The sequence below is a fragment of the Ammospiza nelsoni genome, chromosome 10 (assembly GCF_027579445.1).
Source record: "Ammospiza nelsoni isolate bAmmNel1 chromosome 10, bAmmNel1.pri, whole genome shotgun sequence".
NCBI lineage: Eukaryota > Metazoa > Chordata > Aves > Passeriformes > Passerellidae > Ammospiza > Ammospiza nelsoni.
This window is the reverse complement of record NC_080642.1, coordinates 16420554-16447281: the sequence shown is the minus strand read 5'-3', so window position 1 is coordinate 16447281 and position 26728 is coordinate 16420554. Positions and strand designations below refer to the sequence as shown.

General features: G+C 40.9%; 1 protein-coding gene and 1 long non-coding RNA gene across 3 annotated transcripts in view; both read left to right on the top strand.

Moving 5' to 3' along the window:
* NYAP2 (neuronal tyrosine-phosphorylated phosphoinositide-3-kinase adaptor 2) overlaps positions 1-26728 on the top strand; it is a 135861-nt gene that overhangs the window by 21267 nt on the left and 87866 nt on the right. The gene's annotated exons all lie outside the window — the stretch shown is intronic.
* Positions 1-26728, top strand: part of LOC132077729 (uncharacterized) — a 47846-nt gene that overhangs the window by 11863 nt on the left and 9255 nt on the right. Inside the window, exon 4 of one of the 2 annotated variants that reach the window (XR_009419105.1) lies at positions 3793-5962. The exons of the other annotated variant lie outside the window; for it this stretch is intronic. This is a non-coding gene — a long non-coding RNA (uncharacterized LOC132077729). Of the gene's footprint in view, positions 1-3792; positions 5963-26728 lie in introns of those variants that run through there. 2 annotated transcript variants of the gene reach the window in all.

Below are 26728 nucleotides of genomic sequence, written 5' to 3'. Positions count from 1 at the left end.
TGTATGAATGTAGATGGTTTTACCAAGCTTAGCAAAGCCAAACTGCAGGTCGCTGCCCCAGTAAAATTGTCCCAGAGCAACTTTATCTGGCCCTTCCTTGTGGAGGCTGATGGCCTCTACCTTCTGAGCCAGCTCTTTTGGGAAGCACAGGAGTTTTAGGGAGACAGCTTTGGCCCCTCAGCGTCACTCTGGCTCATTCTCTGATCCTTGTGGCTGCAGTAGTAGTTTTGGTTTAGTTCTGATGAAATCCATGTTTTAAAGTCTGCATCAGAAGCAAGAAGACTGCAGGCACACTGGCCTGGGTTACGGGCTATTTTAATTTCCAGAGGTGGAAATTCAGCAGCAGAAGACTTTATTGAGTAGCTAAAGGATGAAGTCCCAGTTTTCCTTCTGCCACCTTCTGACTGCTCTGAAAGGCTGTCTCAGGCCATGGGAGCTCAGCAAGGGCTTTCTGGAGGTTGCTTCTTCTCTCCACGGGGTCCCAGGGATCTGCAATTGGCTCCCACGTGTGACACCAAGGCACTGCCTAAAGAGAGGGGGTGAAGTCTGTGATCCCCTGTGATCTCTTGTGACCACACTGACACCTCAAGGGATCTGTCTTGCTGCAGAAGTCCTTAATGTAAGGAAATGCCATGCCATGAAGGGGTTTGCTGCAAACTTTCTGGTTTGTTTTCATTTGACAACTTTTGTTCTACTTCAAAATAAATGAAGAGTCAGGAAAAATAGGGTAAGAAAAACTATATTCCTTTATACATTTTAATTTCTGGGTGCCGAACTGTTGAGATGGAAAATAATTGAATCAGTAAATTTCTCCCTCCTCTTTGTACAGAATCTCATAACTTTTTTCTATATTGTTTTTCCTTTAATTTTTCAGAATTACTTTGGGGTGTTCTTTGAGAGCAAGTGAAATGCTTGAGCATTTGGGAGCAAGTGAAATGCAGTGACAGCAAAATAGAAAGGGAGGTTGGTTATTTCTAACCTTTTTTTGTCCATTTCATGTAAATAAGGGGATGGAAAAAGCTTTTTTCAGTCTTTAATGGCAAGGCCATCAGAACTGCATATTTATTGTAGACCTTCTATCATCAAGTGCCTTGTAAATGACTGGAATGCACGCTCTAGTGCTGTTATTGACGCAAGGTGATGCTGTTTACTAGTTTTAATTGATACTACTTGAAAAAGAGACCTTACAATTTGTTTTAATGAAATATATGGCTGTTTGTGTTTTTTATTAATTAAAGAAATTGTTCAGAGCCTGTGTGTAACAGCTAGTTTACACACGCACATTAACCACAGTAGTCCAGTTCCTGAGGTAGTGCATAGCAAGCATTGTTTTTTCTAGCACATCTCCTGCTGTACAGTCTCACTAAACCTCCAACTGCAAGGTCAATTCCATGATTAAATGGCTTATAGTTCAGCCTCTGTGTGAAAATAAACAACACTTTGCCAGTATTTTTTGAATAATTTTTAGGAAGTATTTTATCCTTCCATATGTTGGCTTATAAAATTATGTCTTGCATTAAGACAGAATAAAATTCTTCTGCTTTTGGTGGAAAAATATGTCAGTATGCCTGCTGGCCTTTAGCATGCTTGACACATTTGTTGTGTTTTTTTGGTACTTGAGTGTGTCTGTTTGATATCACAAAGCTGTAGTAAAACTGCCTGGAGGGTTTCTATGGTGTGAGGTCAAATTCCACATGACCAGCAGGGGCGTTCACCTGAGCTCCAGCCTCAGTGCTCTCTGTCCCTGTCAGTCATTGTCCTGGATGTGTTTTATGGGGCAGAATAACCAGCAGTTGCTCAGAACTGGGGTTTACTGCTATGCAGGGGCTGGTGTGCATGTAAATAGGGCTGTGGTGCTTCCTGCTCCCTGAGCCACACAGCAGGGACTGCAGAGGCTGGGGGACAGTGACCCAGGAGGTGGCCTGGGTGGAAAGCTCCAGAGCTGGGGTCCTCTGGCAGCTGCAGGTCCCATCACAGCACGAGCCTGGGGCACAAGGCAGGGTGGCTTTTCTCAGTGTTGGGGCCAAGCTTTGCCCTGTGCTCCAGAAGAGAGCTGCTGCCACCTGGCATGGGCCTGCAGCTCCTGAGGAAAGGCATTTGTACAAATAAAAATACAACTACAGGAGCTTTCTTTCAATCCGTATTCACTCTGTATAGAACAAGCATTGCAGATGAGTTCAGGTGTCTGTTGGAGGCTACTAGGTTCTGTTTAAACTAAGGGAATATACTTGGTACAAGAATCAGAAGGGTTTTTGGGTGATTGGAGCACAGCTTTGACTACTTACAGTAGTGTTTATGCAATGATCTTTACTATATAAAATATGATAGCTCTCAGCATATTAGCCTTCAAAACTTTGGAGCTGCCATGTAAAAGGAAAGGAAATTCATATTTGCATTTTTAGTAAAGAGCTGGTACACCCATATTAGCATCTGGAGATTATTTTATTTCCTCCTATTGATAGAGGATGAAATATCGGGGAAAAATTTAAGGCTGGAATAATTTTTCTCTTCCCATCTTAGTTTCTTGTTTGTTCAAACAATTACCTTCCCTAGAAATTTGTCAGTCTATCTCCTGCTTTCTTATAACACCTAAAGAGCATATTAGGCCTGTGTGTACTCTAGCAGAAATATTGCATAATGTTGCTTTTTCCATTTCTAATCTGAGCAGCAGGCAAGAACATGCTGAGAGTGAGAAGCTGCCTGCTTTGAAATCTGTGGGTAGAGATCCTCACAATTTTCCCTGTTTACTGAACTCAAGAATGGTGGTCAGAAGATGAGATCAAAACAAGGCACAGAAGATAAATCATGCAAAAGTAAAAATATTCCAAGTGTTTAGAATTCTCCTGATCTAATACCTCCAAATGCATCAAATAATAATGCAGCACCTATTGTCTTTGTGCCTTTTTGCTCTACAGATCATTAAGTAATAACTATGTATGCCATGAGAAATTTTTTTTCTCTGCTTCCCAGTTATGTTTTCCTCCTACAAAATAATTTTGAGGAACTGAAAAAGCATTATGTAGACTTTTAAAATTCTGTTTTGTAGGAAATTCTGCATTTTTTGAATTTTACTTTCCAACTAAAACCAGAATCAGAGTTGTTTGGTTTTGGTTGGTTGTTTTTTTTTTTTTTTCCTGTGAAATGAATTTAAAAGGCCAAGTCCAAATTTTTTCTTTTGATATATATTTTTAAAATACTGAAATTAAAGGTCACTTCATGTTGAAACATGTACATATTAAAAACTTCAAATGTGACCGCTGAATATGGATTCAATGGATATTCTCACTTCTAAGTTGTTTCTTGACCTAAAACACTACCAAAAGTGGCACAGGCTGCAGATGGCCTGGCTTTCAGCAACATCTTTCATCATCTTCTCACATAAGGTGAGATTCCAGATTAAATATGGTAAAATGTAGGAGTGGGATGGAAAAAAAAACCAAAACCCAACCAAACCAACCAACCTACTGGAAACATTAAGCCTGCTTCCTTAAAATACTCACCCATGTCTGGTGTCCCTGCAAGGCTGTGACCTCCAGATCCTTTGTGTGTGTTCTGTCCTGTGGCTTTGCTGTGCTTTCTGTGCTGATGACAGCAGGAAAATGTGCCAGTGTTGGCTTTCAGTGAAGTGCATGAGGAACAGTCTCAGGGCAGTAAAAGGGGGTGAGTGTCTCTGCTCTGAGTGAAGAGACACCTCACAGACTGAGATCATCTGAAGGCCAAAGTGGTCGATCCATGTTTATTTCAATGTGCTTTGTGAACCATCAGTGATTTAAGGTGCCATTTGTTCCACAGTGCTTGTCAACCTGCTAGAAGAATCTCTCCATGACCAGAGGCATTGAAGCAGAAACAGGAGAACAGAGAGAGGCAGCAGAGGAATTGGAATTCTCAGTTGTTTTCTGCCAAAACGAACCAGGGTGATTAGTTGTGTGTGTTGTTAGCAAGCTGCAGTCCCAAAATTCAGCCTTTCCACTTCTTGGTTTGGGAACTGGAAATCATTTCTCCTGTGTACTCTGTAGCATATGGAAACCTTCTGTCAATTATCAGGAAAACAAAAAATAAAAAGAAGTGTAAGATCTCTAGGAAGATCTAAGATTAATCTCTCTTTAGCAAGTTATAGTGCTGAGCTGTGCATTGAGGAAGGCCTTTAAATTTCATGGAAAGAGAAAATTGAACTTTGTTTTATTAAAACATTTAATTTTTGGTTCTTTGCCTTGGTTCCTGACCTAAGTCCAGGACTGTTAACATAACTGTTTGCATACCTGAATTTATATTTTTCTCATTTTTTAATCATGTAGATCAACACAGGAGAGCAGATGTACGCATGAAAAAAATTGAGATGCTTGTTTGCTAAAGTAGCCTTTCCTAGACAGACTGGTTTTGTACAATCCCAGTGCTTCAGGAGACTTGCAGGCTGCAATGTTTAGATGAACTGGTTGTTGTGTTGGCAGTTTTATGTGTGTATTGAGCACTGCAGTTCTGGTGAGGACAAGGTTTCACAGCACACAGCAGTCACCTTTGGGTTCATTGAGTTGGGGATCTTTTAGCTTTGCAAACCACAGCTGTGTCCATGAGCAGATGGGGCTCAGATTCAGCCATTTTCAGATCAAATTTTGCACTATGCCCCAATGTAGATGTCTCTACCAATATGACCCAGGTGTTAAAGTTGTAGCAGAAGGTGCCTGGATGAGCAGGATTGCCTGAATATTTACTGTATGGCTGTGAGTAACTTAGAATTTACAAGGGGATGCAGTGCCCATATGGTGCAGACCTGCCAAAGCTGTTGGTTTAAAAGTCTGCAGTAGCCTTAAGGTAGCTGAGGTGAGTGGAACTTGTTTAGAAGGGTGAACATGAAATGACAGCTTGACAAAGAAATGCATTGCCTGCTATTTTTCTCCTCTTCTCTGTGAAGTCAAAGCATTGATCTATTTTTAGTTTGAACTAAAATAAATTTCAGGTTGTTTAATCAAAATTGATTCTTAGCCTTCTCAGTGGCATCTTCAATTTGCAACAATTTCCACTTTCTTCATTGTGTTTGTGAGACCACATGATAAAAAGATATATAATCTTGCTGGTTTACTACTGTGCTTTTTAAAGCTTGGGATATTTATTAGAACCAGTCAAAGACCAGCAGATGTAATTTGATGAATAATTTGTTTGACAAGCAGTGGCCAAGTTCCTCAGATGATTCATACTCTGATTGCCTCACCTAAAGCTTTGTAGTTGCTTTGCTTTCACTGCTGTGTCCTTGTTTGTCTCTTTGCAATATTTTCTGCTGAAAGAGATGCAAATCTCTTTTCCCAGCCCTCTTCATCTTTTTCTCTGTGTGGATAGGAAACAGTGGAACACCCTAATCCAAGCATTTTGAGCCTGTGGTGGGTAAGGCTTTTACAGGATGCACTCTGAGCCCACTCACCTGAGCACAGAAGGGGAACAGGAGATGCAGTGATGCATTTTTTAGAACAAATGTCTCTCATAATCTGGTGAAGCATCCAGGAGCAAATTTATCCTAATCCTAAAATTAGCCAGTTTTCTCCCACTGCAGTTTTAGAATCTCATTGCATACATGATTAAATATTTAATTTTCAGCCTAAAGGAATTAATTTTGGAAGTAGAGTTCTCAGCCTCTGAATTTTTATTAAAATTTTATTTTCTTTTTATTTATGAAGTGTCTCAAAGCATCAGAAGGAGAGAGGTCTTCTCAACAAGGGACAGGCTGTAACTGTTTTTCATAAAATGGGATTTCCACTTGTAACATCTGTGTTGCTATTGTTTTAGGGCCTTTATGTCTATTCATGGAGGAAACTGTTAAGACAGTTTAGTCTTTATCCTCTTTCTTGGAGACTGATGCTTTTGATTTGTTTTTTGTTGATTTTTAATGGGAATGTGTGGTGACTCTGTGGTCAGGTCACACTATATCCACACAGGAAAAAAGCCTGTGTGGTCATAAACCCTCCCAGTTTTGTAATTGTAGTGAAGGCTTGTATGTCAGTTCTAATTGCCTCAAGTGAATCATTTCCTGGCTATGCTGATAACACATCCTATGGCAATAACCACATCTCAGCTATGGTAGAATACTTGTTGAATTGTCATAGTAGCTATAAAGAAAAAGAGAATGAAGCACCCACAACTGCAGAAAATGGTACATTTTCTTCATTCTTTCATTTCATTGTATTTGTCCAGATGAGAAACTAGAAATAGTTTCCAATTGGATCTATTAATAAATAGATCTTTAATTAGTATATTTTCCCACTTTTCCCAAGTTCACAATTTGTCCTGAGGCAGTGAAAGCTGACATAAATCTAGCTCAACTTCCTTTATTTACCAGAAAAACATTTGGGATGAACTCATTCCTGAACTGGATTTGCAATAAACCACTGGGGAAATGCTATTTTTTTCATCTCTGCATGTTTGTTTGTGAGTAGCCTGTTGCATTTTGACATTTTTAGGGTAAGAATGCTGATGTAGGGGGTCCTGATTCATGTCCTGTTCATTATTCATTTGTACCCCGAACAAATACTTGAGTAGCTGCGGCTTGCCGTGAGCCATCGCGCTGCTGAAGCTGCCAGAGACCGCAGCAAGCACAACAAAAGGTCACGAGCACCCCAGGATTTTTGGCACTGTTGCAGCAATCCTTCCTTACAATTGCTTAAGCGAGCAACAATTACGGCGCAATCAGCGCCTTCCTCAGCCCGGTACCGCCATCATTAGCGGCGTTCTGCCGTGTGGGGCTGCTCCAGCCCAGGGGGGATGGAATCCCACCTGAGCTGCTCCTTCGGCTGATGCAGGCGGCAGCTGCACTCTGTGCCTATCCTGGAAGGTGTGACAGGCTGGGGACGAGGAGCCCCGGCTGTCCTGGAAGGTGTGACAGGCTGGGGACGAGCATCCCCGGCGCTGCTCGCGGTGGCCACCCTTGGAAGACGTGACAAGCTGGGTACAAGCATCCCTGGCCTGCGATGCTCTCCGTGGCTGTCCTGGAAGGTGTGACAGGCCGGGGAGGGGCAGCCCCGGCTGTCCTGGAAGGTGTGACAGGCCGGGGAGGGGCAGCCCCGGCTGTCCTGGAAGGTGTGACAGGCCGGGGAGGGGCAGCCCCGGCTGTCCTGGAAGGTGTGACAGGCCGGGGAGGGGCAGCCCCGGCTGTCCTGGAAGGTGTGACAGGCCGGGGAGGGGCAGCCCCGGCCGGCGCTGCTGCCATCGCGTGCGACGGTGGAGCGGCGCCAGCACGGCGAGGAGCGCTCGGCACGGCAGGGCTGCGTCACACACTGGCCTTGCAGAGGTCACCTGTAACAGCACCGAGCTGTTCGAGGGGATGGTCCCTCCTTCACGCTCGGTCAAGTTCCATCTGGCTCTGGGACGCTCGGGAAATGAGGGCACGGAGAGGAGCTTCCTTGTGCCTCGTGAGTGCTGCGGGAGGAACAGGGATGCGCGGTGCCTGCATCTGGAGGGATGCAGTGATAACGCCTCCCTGTGCCTCTGGCACCCAGCAGGAATTGGGTCAAGAGCGGCAGCTTGCTCTTGTGATGTTTGTGAGTGTGATGGAGAGCTGGCTGCTTGCTGCAGGTTTCTTGCAAGATTCTGTAAAGTTTGGGTGCCATCAAAGAGACTTCAGGTCCAACCCAGTAGGACGATTTCCATGTACCAATAGTACCTCCCATGTGGAAGATTTTTACATATACTGATAAATTACTTTCAGAGTCCTTGGTTAAATAGGCTATAGAGCAACATCTTCACAAAAAGAGGCTATATTATAAAATGTCAAGTTTGAATTAATTTCCCAAGCATTTTTAAACATTTCAAAATTAAATATTTTAAATTTCTGGTCATGTTCATTCACTTACTGGGGTGTTTTAGTTATTCTCTCTCCCAGACAACTCAAAAATAATGACTCCTTTTAAAGGCACTGTGATTGGCAGGACTATTCCTAAAGTATTATGTGGTAGGTAATTTCCACCCATATTCTCTTTTCAGACTTGGGATTGATAGGATAGGTGCCAAGCTGTCACATTATAGCCTTTGGTAATTAAAATATAGGATGGCATTAATATTGGTTCTGGATAATTACTTGTTTTTTGAGCAAAGCTTTGACAGACAATATTATGGAAGGTCTCCAGAAATTTGATTTTAAAAGCTCCTCTCCTGCCACAGAAAACAAAGATTATATTTTGCAGGTAGGGCTGTTTGGAGACCAGTTGGTACCATTTAATGTAGGAGATGGTTGAATGATTTGTGGAAAATAAGGTTATCTGACAAATTCAGCCCATATTTCAGTTAATAAATAATTCATAAGCTAGTCGTGGCTTCCACAATGCATTCATTATTCATAAGGGCTCACTGAATAATTTGTGCAAACTAATTTCAGCCTATAGAGTACCCGTGAGTTGTTTTGTGCTTGTTATTCTTTGTGTGTGAGCGTGGTGTTTGGTTTTATTTTCATACTATACAAAACTTTTAAGTTGGATGGTAGTAGATAACATTGAATTGTTCCCAAAGCAAATGGAATCCTTTCCTGTGTGAGACAAAAAATATTTGATATGCTTTGCCAGTGCTGATTTTTACACAAAAGCATTGTTGTGGCCGGAGCTGTTTACATCTTCAAGCAGAAGGCCACAGAGAGGTGGTTCAGTTGGGCTTAAAACTGAAAGTCCAAACACCAAGTGTTGTCTGGTTCTGCAAGGGTTTTCTTGGAAAATGTTTTTCTTCGTAACTCTGTCTTTTCTTCCTCCTGTTTGTGGTTTTTGTTTGCTTGCTTTTTTATTTTCTCCCTGCAACAGAATTTTTGCATGTGCTTCTTTGCTGCTTTCCTTTTTGTGAAAATTGCAAGTCTTCTGATTTGCAGGAGAGGTGGATATTGAGGAAGGGAGAAAGGGTGAGGAGTAGGAGATGCAAGCAGTAAAAAAGATCTGAAAATTATATGTTTCAAAAGTCTCCAGCAAGAGGACTTGAACTGATGTAAATAAATTCTCAGCTCCTCATAATTCAGACAAGAGCTTAAAGGGGGATATCCTGTTGTCCAGAGGAAGAAGGATGGAGAGACTCGTTTGAACTCCCCTGCCATAAGCAGCACTTTGGAGGACAAAAAGTTAGCAAAGTAGGGCTTTGGAGAGAAGAATTTTCTTTTCTCTCTGCTGTTAGAAAATGAAACCTGAACAAAGTCACTAAACCTGTTTTCCTTTGCTTCCCCCCTTGCTTTGCCTGCTTCTTATCTCCAGACTATGAGCTCCTAGCAGGAGTGACCGTGTCTCATTGTGGCTGTGCCATGATGGGGCCATGGAGGTGGGTGAGGGATGCTGGGGCAGCAGCACTGGAGTGTCCTGCCTGCAGACCTTCCCTCAGCCTCCTTGGGAGCAGTGGGGCGTATCCTCTGCACCTCCTGATGAGGCTGCTTGCTTCTATTCTTCATCACCTTAAGCTGAAAGCTGCTGGGTCAGAGGTTGCTGATCCTGTTAGGAGTCTCAGACTGATTTTCAATTTTTAATAATGGAAAAATCTCTATGTATAGAATGAAGGTAGCATTCCTTAATTGCAGATTCTCAGGCTAAAGTTCAGAAGCCATATAATTTCATTACCTGTAGGGAAACAACAGGAACCAAGTTTTCAGTTTTCATTAGAGACAGAGAGATGAGCTATGAAAAGAGTTAATAAGGTACTCCTTAAGCAGCTGTGGAGATGTAAATTTTGATGAAAAAGGCCTTTTTGTCAGTAGCTTGGGTTTGACAGTTTGTTAATTCTAGTGTGATTCAAAGTGATACTGAGCTGGTTTGTTTGGAGGGGCAGTAGAATATGGTTTAAAACTGTGTGTTTAATGTCCCAGGTCTTTGGTTATTGTTGGGATCAGATGTCTTTTGCACCAGACATCTGGAGTGATAAGCCAACTCCACTGTTTTGTGTATGCACAAAGGTAAATGTGGTGGAGTCCCAGAATTACTAATGTGCATCTTGATGAGAAAAACACTCACACACATCCTAATTATTCCTGTTTGGAAAACAATAAATAATAATGTTGTCTGATATTTGTACAACTGCACCATCCAGAAGCTCTGAGGAAGATTAAACCAACCTTGTGCTTCACACTTGAATGCCATTTCTGAAGGCCTGGGTATTGAGTGCAGCTGCAGAGAAAATATGAGGAACGGACTGTTTGAGCTTTTATTTGGTTGCTAGAATTAAGTTGAAGATCACACATGAGATATGTAATGTTCAAGCTGCAATCCTCAGGCAGGGTCTGTTTCTGGGTGGATTTTTGGTGTTGGGAGGAGAGTCTGGATGATTTGTTCAGCGGGTCTGGATGCCTCTGACCTGCTAGGATGAGAGCTGGAGACTCAGCTATCAAGTAAAGCTGTAATTTTGGTATGAAAATCCCTACTTGGTATCAGACACAAGCTGGTGACCTCTTACCATCATTGCATCAGACAGCAATTGTTGTAGTACAAACAGTTCCCTCATTTACACCCACTGGTTCTTCCCTGGGAAGAAGAGTAGAACTGAGTGTCCTCGCTGCCATCATTGGATGTTGGCCCAGTTTCTAAATTAAAAGCATATTCCATATGTGAGTTTAGGCACTGAACCTTAATGTTTGGCCTACAGTCATAACTCTCTGGATCCAGACAGCTCTCAAGAATTTGGAAAAATTGAACTGAAGCTCTAATTCTGGATTCAATTTTCACTGCCTGTTACATGCTTTGCCTGTCTCTCAGCCACAGAAATAAAGCTGTGTTTTCCAAATAGCAGGTTACCAGTTGTTCTGCTGGAATGGGATGAGATTGTTCCTACCTTGGAAGGTTTGCTTTTGGAACTGAGTACACTTGTCTGTGTATGTTTAGAGAAGAAATTTCTGTTGTGCCTCCAAATAAAAGAGTTGTTTTAAACCCAAACTGTAACATGAGCCCAACTGAAAGGCTTTTTGTCTGAAAGGAAACGCAAATGTCTGTATTGAACAGCTGATCTTTGACAAGCCCTCAGTTCACTTTTAATACTTTAATATGTACCAGTAATAATGATTACAGTTGAAGAGATGCCATTAAGCCATATGTCCTTTTATTGGTCTCTAGGGAGTATTTGCAAGTACACAGAGAGAAGTGGAAGTTACTGTTATGATAATCAAACCATGTGTGTCACATGCCATATGGAAATTATATATTATTTAATAAAAAAACTTATTTTAGATTAAGCAACAGTTAATTTTAAAATATGTATGGGCTTACCTGTATATCATACATCTGGTACGTAAGATTAAATAAATATGTGTCATGGAGAGGGCCAAAATTCTCTAAGAAATAGCAGGAGATTATGTGATCAGATCTGGAGCCCTCAAAAAGGGAACCAGTTTATAGGTCTTCTCACACACTATGCTTAAATTACCATACTTCCCCTCTCCCTCTGCTTTAATGGGTACTAATCAACTGTGTAATTTAATTGGCAACACTTTCATTGCCTAGGTTATCAGTCTGTCTTTTTTTATTAAATTCTGCTGTCCTTATGTCTAAAAAATTATGAGTTTTTGAACAGAGAAATTCACAGCTGAACACTTCTGATCCCTCAGTAAATAACAGAGAATGGAAATAATTTTATTTCGTCTTTGTTTTCTTGGTATAGATTTTCTCTTTGCTAAAGCTTTGTTTTAGATTTTATAGTCTACCTACTAAGAGTACCCATTTATAAAGGATGGTAGTGGAAGGAGAAACTTTCATTGTAGTGTGCCTTCCCTGTTCAATAATCTAAAATCTAAAATTATTAATCTAAAATCTATCCCTTTTTATTTTGCCAGATTTGATCAGTTCAAGGCACTTAGAGAATTTTCCCTCTTGATTACTCCTACTCTTTTGGTAGCTGAAAATAGAATATTTCTGCAGGTAGTGCAAAGGTATCCTTGCCTATTCCTGACCAGAATATCCTCCTTGAAACAAGAAATCCCTCAAAAAAGGACTTCAGACCTAATCCTGGATAGAGATGAATCGCCTTGTGGCTTAAATCTAGATTTTAATTGTGTATAAGCTGAATAAAGTAGGAAATGGTTAATTGATACTGACCCAAAGAACTGCAGAAAACAACCCATGGCTCACTCCTGCTGCATCCAGTTGATGGAAAGATTCTCATCCACACAAATAGAAACAGAATCAAGCTCCAAATAGCTCCACTATTTTAGCACCTGTTTGGGTTTTGTGATCTTCCTTCTCTTTCTTTTCTCTCCTTCTGACAACCTACCTGTCAGGAAACTAACCTGGTATTTAATCTAATGATGTGTTTACATTTATTAATCAATTTGAATATATATTTTCCTTAGTGTGACTTTCTTCCTCCTTGTCTCCTCCCCCACATCCAAGCTGGCATCATTCGAAGTGATAAGTATCTTCCTTCCTTTTGCATTTGAGAAAGTGGCACAGAAGTTAAAGCACTTCAAAGAGATTGTTATCTCTCCATAGCTATTGTATAATTAAACACCAGGCTCCCCATACCGATGTACATTCTCCTTGATCTCTAAGTAGGAAAACAAAAGGAAGAGGCATCTCCTGCGTTTGTCTCCTCCAACAGATGAGCATTAGCTTTTTACATTTCTGCTGTAAACTGACTTGCTTTGTTGGAAAGAAGCTGAACTAAGGCAAAAAGATTTTCAAGCTGCTACAGAAAGCTAACAGTATAATCTATCTACCAATTGATTAAATTGTGAGGATGTATGATTAATTATAGCTTGGTCAAATGTGACCTTTTAAATATAGGACAGGATGCGTGCAGTGACTTGCAAGATTTAAAGTGGAGTTTTGAGCTGTGACAAGGGAATGCTTTGCTTGTCTGTTTCGCTCAGCATGTCTCAAATAGGTTTTAGCTGTAGCAAATTAGGTAGAGCTAGATGAAATGAAAGCCACCTCTGGCTGAATTATCCAACTTAAAACAGCTTTAGTATACTATTTTTAGATTTAAATATTCTTGTTTCATGGTGGGAGATGCCAAAGTTAATCTACTTATGAAAATTCAGATTTCTGAAGTTTCCACATGGGGTCTGTTCAAGAAAATAAATTTTCTGCTTTTATGTTTTAAACAAATTTGATTTTGGATTTTTAATTTAGCTAGAGGAAGCAAATTGCTATCCAGGACCACATTTTGCTATGGTAGGTGAATCCTTACTGAGTTAAATTTTCGAGTGTGTAAACTCAGATTGTGCCACCAGCTTTGATGAAGTGACAGGATTTCTGCCGTCAGCCAAGGAATTTCTTCTCTGGAATCAGTCAGTGCAAGTTGTAGGTGAGGGGAAAGGATGACATGGCACCTAGACGCTCCTTATTTTCAGCTATTTCTGCAAAAAGTAAAAAAAAAGCCTGATCAAAGGTGTTCAAAAATATCTCTCCTATTATTGAAATGACGGCAGACTGTACAGAACTGCAGCAGGCAGCTCAGCATTTTGCTTGGGTTCAGACTCACTGCAGCAGGGTCTAATGAATGCATCTGCTAAAAGCTCGTTAATGTTTCAGCTCTAATTCATTGTTATATATAACATAGCCATAACTATTAGTGCTGCTGATCTACAGCAGGGGGCTGAACATGCAAAGAGCTTTTCCTTCAGTCTGGAACTAAATGTTTCTGGCCTGGCTGCAATCCCAGCTGGCTGGTTAAAGAAACCTGTCAAGGGATCACAGGAATATAGACATCAGTGATGCATTTGGAATTAAAGCTTGCTCTGAGCTCTTGATTCTTTTATTCTTCTTAAAGATTTCCAGCACAGTGCAGTGTGGATAACTCTTTGTAGCACAAAGAACCTGTCCAAGCAAGTGTCTGAAGTATGGTTTCAGATGGGTTTTCTCTAAGGGAAATATTTGTCTTTAAATCTTTTTAGCTCTAATTAAGCCTGCATACCTACATTTCATGTCTGTGTGAGCTGTAATTGCTAACATTTGCACAGAGGAGCACATGAGGAGCTGCCATGGCTGCTTTGTAAAATGCAAGCAAGCAGAATCCAGCAGCCAGGACCAGTCAGTTTTAACGACTGACTGGATCTTGCAAAAAAAGGATGGAGCTCTGCAGTGTTTGGAGCCTGCTCAAAATAAATGTGCCTTTGCTTCAGAGCTGGGGATTGGAAGCTCTTCTTCCCTTCAGGGATTAAGCTGCTTTGTGCAGCACTGCCAGGGGAAGCTTGGCGAAGGGCTCTGCTTGGGGGAGAACTGCATCTCACAAGGCTGAGATGCCTTCACTTCCTTCCTAATCCATGATGGAGTTACCAAAACACAAGCCTGGGCTAGCAGCTTAGATAACAGCTACAGAAATAAGTCAGGGGAAGGAGAAGTAGTTTAGCTGGTGGATAGAGCAGAACCAATTCATGTCTTGGCTCCAGTCCTGCTGTGCCCTGGTCCTGCCTGTCCTGCTGGTGCAGCAGGTAGGTGAGGGTGTGGTGGAGCTGTCTTAGCCCCGCTTTCCCTATTCCCCTGAGGCAGTAGGAGCTGCTTGCTGATAGGTCCATGGCAGAGGGGATGCACCTTAGCTCAGCTATGCTGTGGATCCAAGCCTGAAGCAGAATGCTTCATTTCTTCTATTTGTGGGTTTGCTTGTTCTGGGTGAATGGATGAAAGGAATCTCTCTGTGGAGCACAGATCTGTGGGAGGTATGTGCCTGTCTCCAGGCAATAGCAACCTTGCTTCTGGAATTGTCTTTTTGGCCTGATTTTTCACCTTGGCTGGCTATCTGTGTAAGTGAAGGCATAGTTTGTGATTGAATTATACTACTGAAATGTTACTGATGTGTTAAACTGGTGTGAAATCAGACTCTGGCTACTCATGTCAGCTCTCTGGGAATAAGGAAGGAACTGAAATGCTTTAATCCAACAGAATCAGCCACTGCATGTAAATCTGGTACCTTGTCTGAGACTTCAGCAGGGAGTTTACTGTCCTCAGGTGAGATACCAGGTGAGGTACATCAATCTCTACTAGTGAACCAAAACCACAAGTTTATTGCATCAGCTTTTATCTAACACGGTTAAAATAGAATTTATTCTCTGGGGTTATTACTGTCACTCATTATTAAAGGTCCAATTAATGCTGTTGATTCTTTACTATTTGTTTAGCATCTATTTTTTATTTCCCACTTCATGAATGATAGCAATGTAAAAACACAGGCTTTAATTAATTGAATGACTTTATTTTTCCAGTATATATCAGACGTGCTTTTTCCAAATGTGTATCCAAAGGGCCAGAATAAAAATGACATATGGTAAAAGGAAGCAGAATATGTAAGCTCAGGTCATTAAAGTGGTAATAATAAAGGCTTCACTAAATGGAAAATACCACCAAGTCTACTCCAAACTGTCTTGATCCATACTCAATTCATTTTTATTGTTTATAGTGTTAATTATTTTGGGGGGGGGGGGAAGTTTATATCCATTAAATTCATAGCATGGTTGTTAAATTGTAAATAACTAAAACTGCTGAAGCTTTTCCTCTAATAAAATTGTAATTGGCCTTTTAAAGTAACTGCACTAATAAATTTTCCTTTTCCTCCTCCTCATACTTAACAGAGCAGTAATCCTTAGCTGCCATAAGCATCAGCATCATTCTTTTAGTCCTGTGAAGTTCTCTAGCCTACATCTGCTGGGAATCTGGCACAAAGCAGGGCTGGGAGAAGGGAAGAGAAACCTCCAAGGTATTCACATGTTGGATTGTTACTCTAGCTGAAGTCAGTGCACTGCAACTTACAGAGGAGCAAAACAAGACATTACAATTGTGTGTACTCATTGAGATGGTTTATACACAGTGATAGAGAGTTGGAGTAAAAAATATGCTTCCATTTTGCAGCAGCTGCTGATTACCTGTTACACTGGTTTTGTTAGCAAACAGGACCAATGGAAACCACAGTGCCCCACTCTCCTGAGGATGTATAAGTACCAGAATGCTGCTGCTTGGAGCAACTTCTGATCCACAGTGCCCCTGATGCCAACACTGTAGCTGCAAAAGGGGGCAGCCCCTCCATGACCCATCCCATTTTAGTCCCATGGCTTGAATGTCCAGAACTACACATTTGAATGGCCTGGGCACCTGCTGTGGAAGGACAGGAGCCAAAGGATGAATGCTTTTGTAAAGGATGATATGAAGGATTAAGTCAATCTTAGGCAGTGTGTGTGGTGAAGCAAAGAGATGAAGGAAGGTCTTCCATATTTTGAATAGCCTGTCCCCTCCTTCATAGCAATCTTACACTATTCTGATGTTTTATTTTTTTTCTCTGTGCCATTTCTGATACCAGCCATGCCTAGAGATCGTTTCTTTCTTAAAATGACCTTAGATGTAGTAACTCTTTTGTGCACGAGTGTGATTTAGGATTCCCTGCCTCCTACTGTCAATGTATTTCTGAGGTTTAGCTGTGAAGTGTCTCTCTCTGTGGTTAATGTACTTCCAGGCTGCTTCACCTACAGATTCTACATTGAATATTAAGGCTTGTATGTGTAACCTTTACAGTTTTGCATGTGTACAGAAGATTTTGGATGTGAAAATATCCATTTCCAAACACAGTGATCCTATTTTGTTGTGTTTCTACCTGAAAATTCCATGTATCTTTGCAGTCTTACAGCAGGTGTGGGGTATTCTGGCAGAAAAATTCCCTGCATGGGAGCATTGGCAGAAGCCCCAGGGTGGAGCACAGCCCTGGCACTTGACTCTGGTTTTGGGTGCTGGATTGTGCAAGTGCATCACCCTGTTCTCCCACAGGATATGGGGCAGGGCTCTCCCCCATACTGCCAGCAGAACCTCCTCTCCCTGTAAGAGAGTTTTGGGCTAGGCTGCCACCCAAATATGTCACATTATGCCACAGTTGTAGCTGCAGTGTCCCAGCTGTACACAGAGTGCTTGCAAGCGTGGGAGTGTGTGGACACAGTAGAAATTGGCCTTTACATGTCAGGTTGCAAGGAACCTGCTCTGGTGTCTAATTATTCCCAGTCTGCAGGGCAGCTGATTCCCTGTAAATAGCACTTAGTCTAGTCTCAACCTGTTCAAAGTGGATGACAATTAACATTTATTTTTTTTCCCCAAGTATTTCATTTTGACAGCACTATAAACAAAAGCACTTCTATGCATCTTTCTTTGCTGAATTATTTATTTGAATGTAGGTATGAATCATTGTTATTGCAGAACACAGTGCAGTCAGGTCCTAGTACTAAAACATCAGTGCTAATTAGCTGGAAATAAAATTGTCAAAAAAACTTGATTCTAATTAGGGTCTTTTTAATGTTTATACACTGTGGACTTGATCTTCCTCTCAATGGCTGTGTAAATCTGGAATGCTTTCATTTCCTCTAGTATGGTATTCATGCAAATAAGAGGATAACTTTATGGCACGTTCTAATGGTTATTATATGCTGTTTGCTAAATGAGAAAGCAGTTCAAACTTTAAATTGTTTGATTAAGTAAAATCAGTCCACATGTTTTCTGCTGCATATCTAAAGCATAGAAATATTATCAGCTATTCAATTCCAGAACCATAGATCTGACCATATTCTGAAAAATAACTACATATTCTTACCTATTTTACATACAAATATGCATGTATAATAAACTGATTCATTTTTATAGCTGGAGTTGTTCAGTTTGTAAGGCAAAAGTAGTAGAGCTGATCCGTCCAATAGGAATACCATGTTACAAGTGTTGAAAGTTATCAAGCTTCTCTCAGGTTTGCCCACATAGCTCATTTTGCTGTTATTTTTCTCTTTGAAATCAGCTGTTTTTTCTTAAGTGAAGCTCAGCTACTTCTTGATGTAATTCCTCATTGCTTCCTATCTATTTTCACAATTTTTCTGTTCATCAGAACACCCAGTCCTGCATTATTGCCTCTGCTTTGTACTTCTGTCCCAAGAGGTTTCTTTTGATGGGCGGGCCCAAAACTTACATTTAACCAGATGTGAAATGAGTTTGGGTTTAGTATTTTACTCTGTTTTCACAATTGAGACAAAGTTTGGATTTGTATCTGAACCTTGCTGAACTTTGAAATAGGTCACATCCAATGAACATCTCATCCTTGATAGGCAGTAGTTTTTGAATCCTGAGCTGACTCTCACTGATTCCCAGTGATCAGCCTGGGACTACTGGGCCATTTCTGCAAATTCCTCAGTCCAGATCTGCATGCTGTAGGCTGTTCTCTGTAAGGTCCATGCCCTCTACTTTATAAATGTAAAGACAGGAAAAAAAGTATATTCTTTTGTTTTTCTCAAATGAAAGTGAATCTAAATCATAAATTCTTTTTGTTAAGAGTTAAATTTAAATGCTGTTGTGCCAAACTAACATGGTTGGAGGCTGTTAAGCTATTTATTTTTGCAGCTACTTAAGTAGAAGCTAAAGTAGAAAACAGTTTTTGCAGCAAATAATTGACATGTTGTTTTTCTGCTTTATAAATTGCTTAAGGGGGGCTTATGATTTTATTCATAGATTTATAAATTTGTTATAACTGTTTGGATAATTCTGTGGCTAATCTTTGAGCTGCTAAATAGTTCATAAGCTATTTACTTTTAATTTTGAGATTTTTGATTTAGAATTCAGAGGCTCTCAGTAGGTGATTTGCTGTGTTCTTGACTAGCTCTGGGTTCTTGCTTTTTCATGGCCTGTAGGATGGGTGTCAGGACCTTTAAGAGTAATTGCAGCAGTATAGAAATAAAAGTGACTTTAGCTTGCTTGATTTAGCAACACAATGTATTGGATGTCTGGTATGACCATCCCAGCTGGAATCTTGCTGTCTGGGAGTATTTTCTAATGTTTAGCCCTGAACCAGGTCTGAACTGATACCAGACTGGGGTGAGTTACCGCTGATATTGATTCAGGGATTTGCTCACGCCAGGATCTCTGAGATCAGAAAAGAATAGAAACTGCTCTCCTGTTTAGCTGAGAATTAAATTAGAGAGGTCTTCTGAAGAAGTGGATCATTTATCTTTCTGCATAGACCCTGAATTAAATGCCAGATTAAACTGTTTCCCTGTGTCAGCATGCCTTGCTGCCCCGAGTTGTGCTTAACAGAGAGGCTTGAGCAGGTTCTGTTGTGCTGCAGCCCCATTAGCACAGTCTGGAGAGGCCATGCAGGGCACTCACAGATGTACAGTGACACACACATTTGTGTTTGATGAAATATGACCCAATAAATGGAGAGATTGCATTTATCACCTGTCTGAGGAGGCTGAGTAGGAAATGGGAGATGCTTAGGAAAGGGCTGTTCAGCATGCTTTAGGTTGTATCTCATTCCAGGAACTCCAAGTCAGTCAGTTCTGCTGCATTTAAGATGACTGTAATGAGGGATGTAACGTCTCTATGAATTACCTGAAAATCTTTAAAAAGCTCTGTCACTATTCTTTTCCTTGAGATTGAAGATAAATCTTGGGCATTTGTCATCTAGAAATCTACCTAATTACCCAAGGTTATACATCGGTCAGAGATATTTTATGAAGGACAAGGGAGTTAAAGTGTTTAAAAAATCAGAAATTAGGCACATAATTTCACTGCAGGTTGGTTTGGGGAGACAAAACTAGGAAATTCCCGACAGGAAGCTCCTATTTCATGAGAAGATCCAACTCCTCAAGTAGGTCATCACCTCACCTGTGGGGCTTGATTGCCCAAGGACCTCAGACTGGGCAGGAGGCAAGGCTCAGAGCTGTATTGCTGCACCCCAGAAAGCTGGTGGCAGTTGGCAGTTCACAGATCCAGAGGGGTTTCCTTCAGTCATAAAGCAAAATTTCCATTCTAGGGGGACATTTCTACACCTGAGTAAAGAGGGTAAGGATGCTATCAGCCTTTCCCTTCCCAGAGACAGCCTCATGCACTACTGCACCAGTTTTGCAGGCCCTTTAGTTTCATCACTTTCCCTGCCTTTCCCAGGCTGCACTGAACTCCACTCCCTGACCAGCTCCCCTTCCTTCAGGCCACTTAAACTAGCAAAATAGAATTGCTCATATGGAACAAGTGCTTTTGTTATTCTGTGAAGATCTGTGCTCTATTTGGCTTGTCTCACTGACATTTCCCCCTGGCCATTTATTTCTTCTGGGGCTTGTATGGTGCAGACTGGCAGGAAAGGGTCTCGATTGTCCAAAAACAAGGTGAGAGCTTGTGGGTTATGTTTGGAGGCTTGAGTGAGTTATTTCACCCATCCTCCTCACCTTCCTGTTGGAGATGGCTAAATGAGATGTATCCCCTTGCTAATTGCTGCAGTGTGCAATCAGGCCTCATTGATATGCTAGGCTTTACAACAGTTTGCTATAATTTTACAAAGGCAATGGAATGGCTTATTGTGCTGTAATCTATCCTAAAAGAACATATCTAGAAATTATTTTCAAATACTTTCAAAAAATATTATGACACTTTGACAGGGTAACTCCATCTAGGAGCAACACAAGAAAAAACTGAAAAGACAGGGATTACTTGACTTTGAAAAAAGAGTAAACATGTTTTATCATGATTCCATGACACTTTTTTGAACTGAAATGAATGGATAAAAAGTTATTTAAGGCCGTGGATTTTGATGCTTATTACACTATCCTAGGACCATAAGTTCCAATAATGATGTTAATGCTAAATATGCCATTTTATGTATTGTGCACAAAAGTGCTTTATATAACATCGGGGAAATAGACAGTTGTTTGATGGTTTCTGCTAAGTAATACTTTACATCATGCTTTCACAAGTAGTTTTCTCCTTAGAAAACAAGTAGTTTTCTCCTTTTGGTAAAACACAGTTTATCAAGCCTTGGTTTTATTTTTAAATTATAGAAATCTATTTTTAAAGCATAGTTATTATCCAAAAACTTACCATCTTGGCCTGGGGAGTATGTATAGCAAAAGTGATTTGATTTTCAGACTGAGTTGCCTGAACTGTATTTCACACATTATAAGATGCATTAACACATACTAGTAGAAAAAACTTGACCTTGAAAATGCTCTGCTTAAACATATAGAAATCCACAGGCTGAGGTTTTTCACTTACCATATATGATGGCCAACACAGAATTGGAGAAATTTCTTTGCAATAATTAATTAAATTGCCTGAGAGATAACACAGGCATTATTTTAACCTTTCATTTAATACTTCCTTGGGCTTTCTATAGCAGGGTAAACCTGAACTGTGATTTGTGTTTGGATCAATGCAGCACTTCCATAAATAATAAACCTGTTTATTTTCAGTGGTAGTATCCCACTCCTGTCCCATGGTATTACAGTGAAATAGAACCTTCAAGGTAATGATCATGCTTTTATTGCTACCACAGAAAATGATGACTTATTTGGCTCTGCCCACCTTGTAAATATCCTAGTGCATAGGAACTGAGCAGAGAAATTTATAAGACATCTTTATTGTTTATACATATGGTGATATTTCCTATATGTGGTTGCCCAATCTAGCAAGACACAATTTGGTCTAAGCACGGATATAAGTTCTCAGGCTCAGCCTAAGAATAAACAAAATGGCAAAACAGACTCAAGGGAATGATCACACACTGAATATTCTGAAGTAGTTCAAACTGGTTTTACTTACTGTCTGGCTTAAATTTTCAGATCATCTTTCTCTATCAGAATGGCAATTTTAGTTTTGGAGAACTGCTTGTTGCAGTTGAGTTTTGTGAGGGAATGGCCGTCGCTACAAAAAAGTCAGCAGTTTCATGATGTGGTATCTAGAATGCTGGAATTATTTCCAAACAAAGAAATTTTGAATACCATTGTTGTGCCAGCATTGAGACCTGTCACAGACATCTTTTATGGAAAATCCTTTCCTTAGGATTTTTCCTCCTGAGAAACTGACAGGCCTCAGGAGCAACATTTTAACAATGGTTATCTGCTGCTGTAGAGTGCAACAGGTGGATCTTTGATCGGCCCATGTTAGATGTTTCTAATTTAGGGCCAATCACAGTGAACTGGCTCAGACAAAGAGTCTGAGCCACAAGCCTTTGTTATCATTCTTTCTTTTTCTATTCTTAGCTAGCCTTCTGATTAAATCTTTTCTTCTATTCTTTTAGTATAGTTTTAATGTAATATATAACATAAAATAATAACTCAAGCCTTCTGACACGTGGAGTCAGATCCTCATCTCTTCCCTCATCCTAAGACCCCTGTGAACACGGTCACAGAGACCCATGTCAGCAGATCAAAATACAAACTTTGGATTTGTTTGTGAACTTAAGGTTCTGATCAAGTCATGTACTAAGGTGGGCCTGTATCAGAACACAGTGAGTGAGGATATTTGATCCTAGTGTGGGTCAAACATGTTGCACGCTCCTGTACCATTGCTGGGCTTTGTGAAACACAACGCAAAGTCATATCTGAGCATTACACCTCCCCAAATAGTGTCATTGCCTTGTCACTGCACTCGTGGTCACTCTCTGAGACACACAGAAGGCAAACAAGGCTTTATGCCTTTCCTCAGAAGTGGAGTTGGGAGTAGAATAGAAGAAGGTTTGCTCTCTAGAACGGAAAAATTTTATATCCAGTCCAGAGAGAGAACAAATGTCTTCCTACATGGAATATTGCCAGTTTGAATCCTGATGAAAGGATTAGTATCTTTGGACCTGAGCCCTGCAAATGCCTGATTTAATTCTATGTCTTTTACAGTTTATCCTGCCAGCTGATGTTTTACCACTGGCACCATGTGTTTCCATACAGGGTTATCCAAAGGGACACCCACAACTTGTGTAGGTCATGTTGTAGTGATGTATTCCCAGTGCCAAACTGGACAGCCACTTCCCCTAAAACCTGTGTCTGTCATCGGCTTGTATCAGAGTCCCTCCAGTGTGTTTGGACTGTGCTTTAGCCTACATATCTTTTAAGTAGCTAATGGTAATTCCAAGACAGACCTACAATCTCCAACCAGGCTTTGATTCCAAGGCCTCTGTGCTGTCTGGAAGCCATATCCAGCATGGACAGTGACTTCTGCAGGGAATGTGCTGCCTTTTAAAAGGCCACATGGTTAATCTCTGACAAGTGCTATTTGAGAAAGAGAGGACTCTGACTGTCACATCTCAGGGTATGACTTTTGATTGCTCTGCTCTTCATTTCCAGCCAAGGAGTTTCTGTTGTTTAGCCCTTTCTCAAAGATATTCAAGTGGACTGGAAACAGGCTGAGGATGGGCACTGAGAGTCTCTTCTTGTATAGCTTCTTCTCACCTGTCATGATGAGGTGAAAGGTGCTGCTGCTACCAGCTCACCTCTGTGTTTTTAGTCCCCCACAAATGACACCTGTAACATGTCAGGGCTGCTGGGAAAATATTACAAAGTTCAGTCCCAAGAGCTGCTTCTTAGTTTAAGCTATGCTAAATTTGTTTTTGGGGTTTTGTTCATTTTTGTTTGCTTTTTGTGTACCTCCTCACTGGCAGAGCATGAGATAAGAAAAAAGTCCTTGAATTAGGTTAAACACAACTTAGCAAATAACCAAAACATCACTGTATTATTAACACCATTCTAATTCCAAATCCAAAACACAGCTTTGCCGTAGCTACTGAGAAGAAATTAGCTCCATCCCACCTGGAACCGGGGCACTGTTACAGCAAAACAGATTTTGCATTGCTTTATTAGAAAGCATTGGACTATTCCCACTGAATGTACTCTACTAGGGATTTTACTGTTAACTGTGCATTGACACAGTATCTTGTGTGAGTGATCCAAATTTTAATGATTTTATTCTCTCCATCAATGTGATGTATAATAATTGCTTTTTTGGATGAGTTACAAGCTGAGTGTAAATATTTAGTATTAATGAATTCAGGTTTATTATGTGGAAGTGTACCTGCAGTGCAGCAAATATGCAGCCATCCATGAAGAATCTACTATGATCAGGGCAGGACTTCTCCCTTTCTTCCTCATCTTCCCCTTCCTGTTTCTCTGGCTTGTGGAAAACAAAATAACTTGTTTTTCTCCATTTGTTACTGATCCCCTTAGCCTTGGCACTTCACCATGTTTACTGGACACACTCCTGCATTCCTGTCTGTCATGTCTTTTGTTATGAACAGATTGTCCAATTACTCAAATCTGTTCACAGGTTGCTGGCCAAGGGCTAAATCGCATTGACAACATGAGGTATTTTATCATTTTTTTGTATTTATATTGTATTTTACGGACTTGCTTCTCCTGCTAGTGTGCTGGGGAACTTTGGACAGCAAGGTGGGAAATAATGAGATAGCAGCTGTAGATAAGCCAAGAACATATACTGCTTTGCTTTCCAGGTCTGTGGCCTCACTGCAAACCCCTTTTGTGCTCTCAGGCCAAAGACTTGGTCATCTTCTGAGAAACTGCCATTTTCACTTGTGTAAATAAGAGTGTATTGGAGGGGTCATCATAGCCTCAACATTTCCTTCCTGAGTTGATGTGTGGTACCTTGTGGTTCCCCTCTCTCTGAGGGCTCTGAAGCTCTGTTCAGACCAGTGTTTCTGTGTATTTCAGAGGTGAAACTCAAAGCACACAGAAAAAAGCAGAAGCGTGCAAAGGGTGGTTCTGGGTTTGAGGTTGCTGCTTGGGAACCATGGCATGTGAATTCAGGTTTTGGCTCAGCTGATTGTTCTGCATCATCTATCAAATTTTGAAATGGAGCAACAGCAGCTCTCCAAGAGGAAATGATCAGGAAAGGCTAAAGTAGAGCAAGTCCCTGAGACTATATCACTGTGCAGGATTGCCCCTAGCTGGATCCTGTGTACTCAGTGGGGTTTCTGAAGTCCTTGCCCTCTTGCTGACCTGCAGCTCCACTTGTGGGCCCAGTTCTGCTTTGTCACAACAAGCTTTGTAGGGTGGCTTCTGCTTTCCCCTGTGCACCTCATGCCATCCTTTGCCTTCGTCCCTAGATTAAGAGCAAGCGGTGTAAAATGTCAGAGCCTGCACACAGTGGTGCTGGTGCTGAACATTTGCACAGAAGCTCTCTGTGTCTAACATGGAGCACCCAGGGTGACTAGTGGCCCTGCTGGAGCAGGGGGCATGCAGAAAGGAGGACAAAGAACTGTGAAAAGATGAGGCTAAAATCAAAGGCTAAGAGAAATGACAAAGAGAGCAGTGGATGTTTCTCTCCAAGAACTCTTCATGAATCCTTAGGTTTCCTGCTGCCTTCCAACATTTTATAAATGGACTGAACAGATGACAGTTTATATATATAAACCTAACGAGATGCTGCTAGTCTTCTGTGAAATTGGTTGGATACCTAGTGATAAGCTAATATTTAGTAGCAGTTTTCCCTCTCATGACAGTATGAGTCCTCAATACCCAGTTTCATTTGGTGTCTTTTGTAATAAGGGAGATGATAGTCTCATTAAGGCATGACTGGGCTAGAGCCAGGCCCCCTCTGCTCAGGCTGGCTGGTCTGACAAATGCTCCTGGGCTGTTACAGCTCTTGTGGAGAGCAGAGCCTCCTGGGGGTGGCTGTGATGCCTGCTGGGTGTGTGCACACTAGGCTTGCCTCAGGAAATGAGAAAAAAATCAGTGCAGGGGAACAGGAAAGAGGCTGTTGACACCACCTTGTTCTGGCAGCAGTGGCTGGCCAGTGGCTTAGTGTGCATCTCTCAATCAGGAGCCTCTGCTGGCCTGTGGCTTTTAAGTTTTCCAGGGCTCTGCACCAGTCTGTAATTGCTCTGTCTCAGCTGACCTGGCCTGTGGTTAATCATTTACACATATTCCACAGACTTGCTCAGAAAGTGGTAGGCATTTTCAGAGAGTAGGATAACTACTTCTCTAATGCCAGCAATAAAATTGCCATTTATATGAAAAGGCCCAGAGTGCTTAAAATTGAGTTGGAAGTATTAGATGAGGCATTGCTTAATTTTCTCTTGCCCTTTCAATACCACAGTCAATTTTTGCTGCTGTTTATAATAATAAATTAAGAAAATGTGCATGCTGTAAGCCTTTTAGCTATGATGAAACTCTTAGAATTTATTTTTCTTTTTCCTTTTGCTTTAAATTAAGTCTTAGTATATAAATGATTTTAAAATAAGTTGGAGACAAGTAATGAGGCTTGTACTGAATAGTTTGGAGGCCCAGATGTTACCTGGTGGAAGGCCTTTCTCATATAATGTATTGTAATTTACTTAACACTGCTAATATTTTATAGCCATTGCTGCAGTGCAGTAAGAGCTCTATGGTCATTCTGTAGGGAGCTCAGCCCTAAAATTGCACATAAAAATTTTGTGCTGCTGGATCTTGTTGTAAGTTCAACTCACTGATCCACTCAGTGGTTTTATTAGCAATTTAAACTAAAAACACCTGTTTGGAAATTTCCAAGCCATTTTGGAGAATTCCAAAGTAGGTTTGCACAGTGAAAGTGTCATCAGAACAAACTTGTATCGCTAATTGCCATATATCCCTCTCACATAGCTTACAAAGAAATGCCTTGAATTGTTTTGCCCATTGATCTCCTAGTCACTTTTAAGCCCCAGTGGATGCAGGCTTCTTTGAGGATCTAGATTTACTTATTTTTTTGTTTAGCTTTATAAGTATAAAGTTGAAACTCTATAGCTGAATTTCCCTTTGCCCAAACAAAACAAAACACAGTCTATCAAATACATCACTGCAAACTCACTTTAATAATCTGAGTTTTCAGACTCACTCAGCTTGAAAATAAATTGGAATGCACTAGAATTAGGTTCCTGCAGGAACATTTTCTACCACGGGAGTTCTAATGAGCAGGTAACAGATAGACTGGGCAAGGACCTGCATAATAATATAACACATTAGGGATGGAAGCTAGCAAAATGACAAAAAGTGCAGCAAAACAAAAAGGAACAAGAACAGTCATTATTCTCAAAGAATACCAATGGAACTATTAAGCCA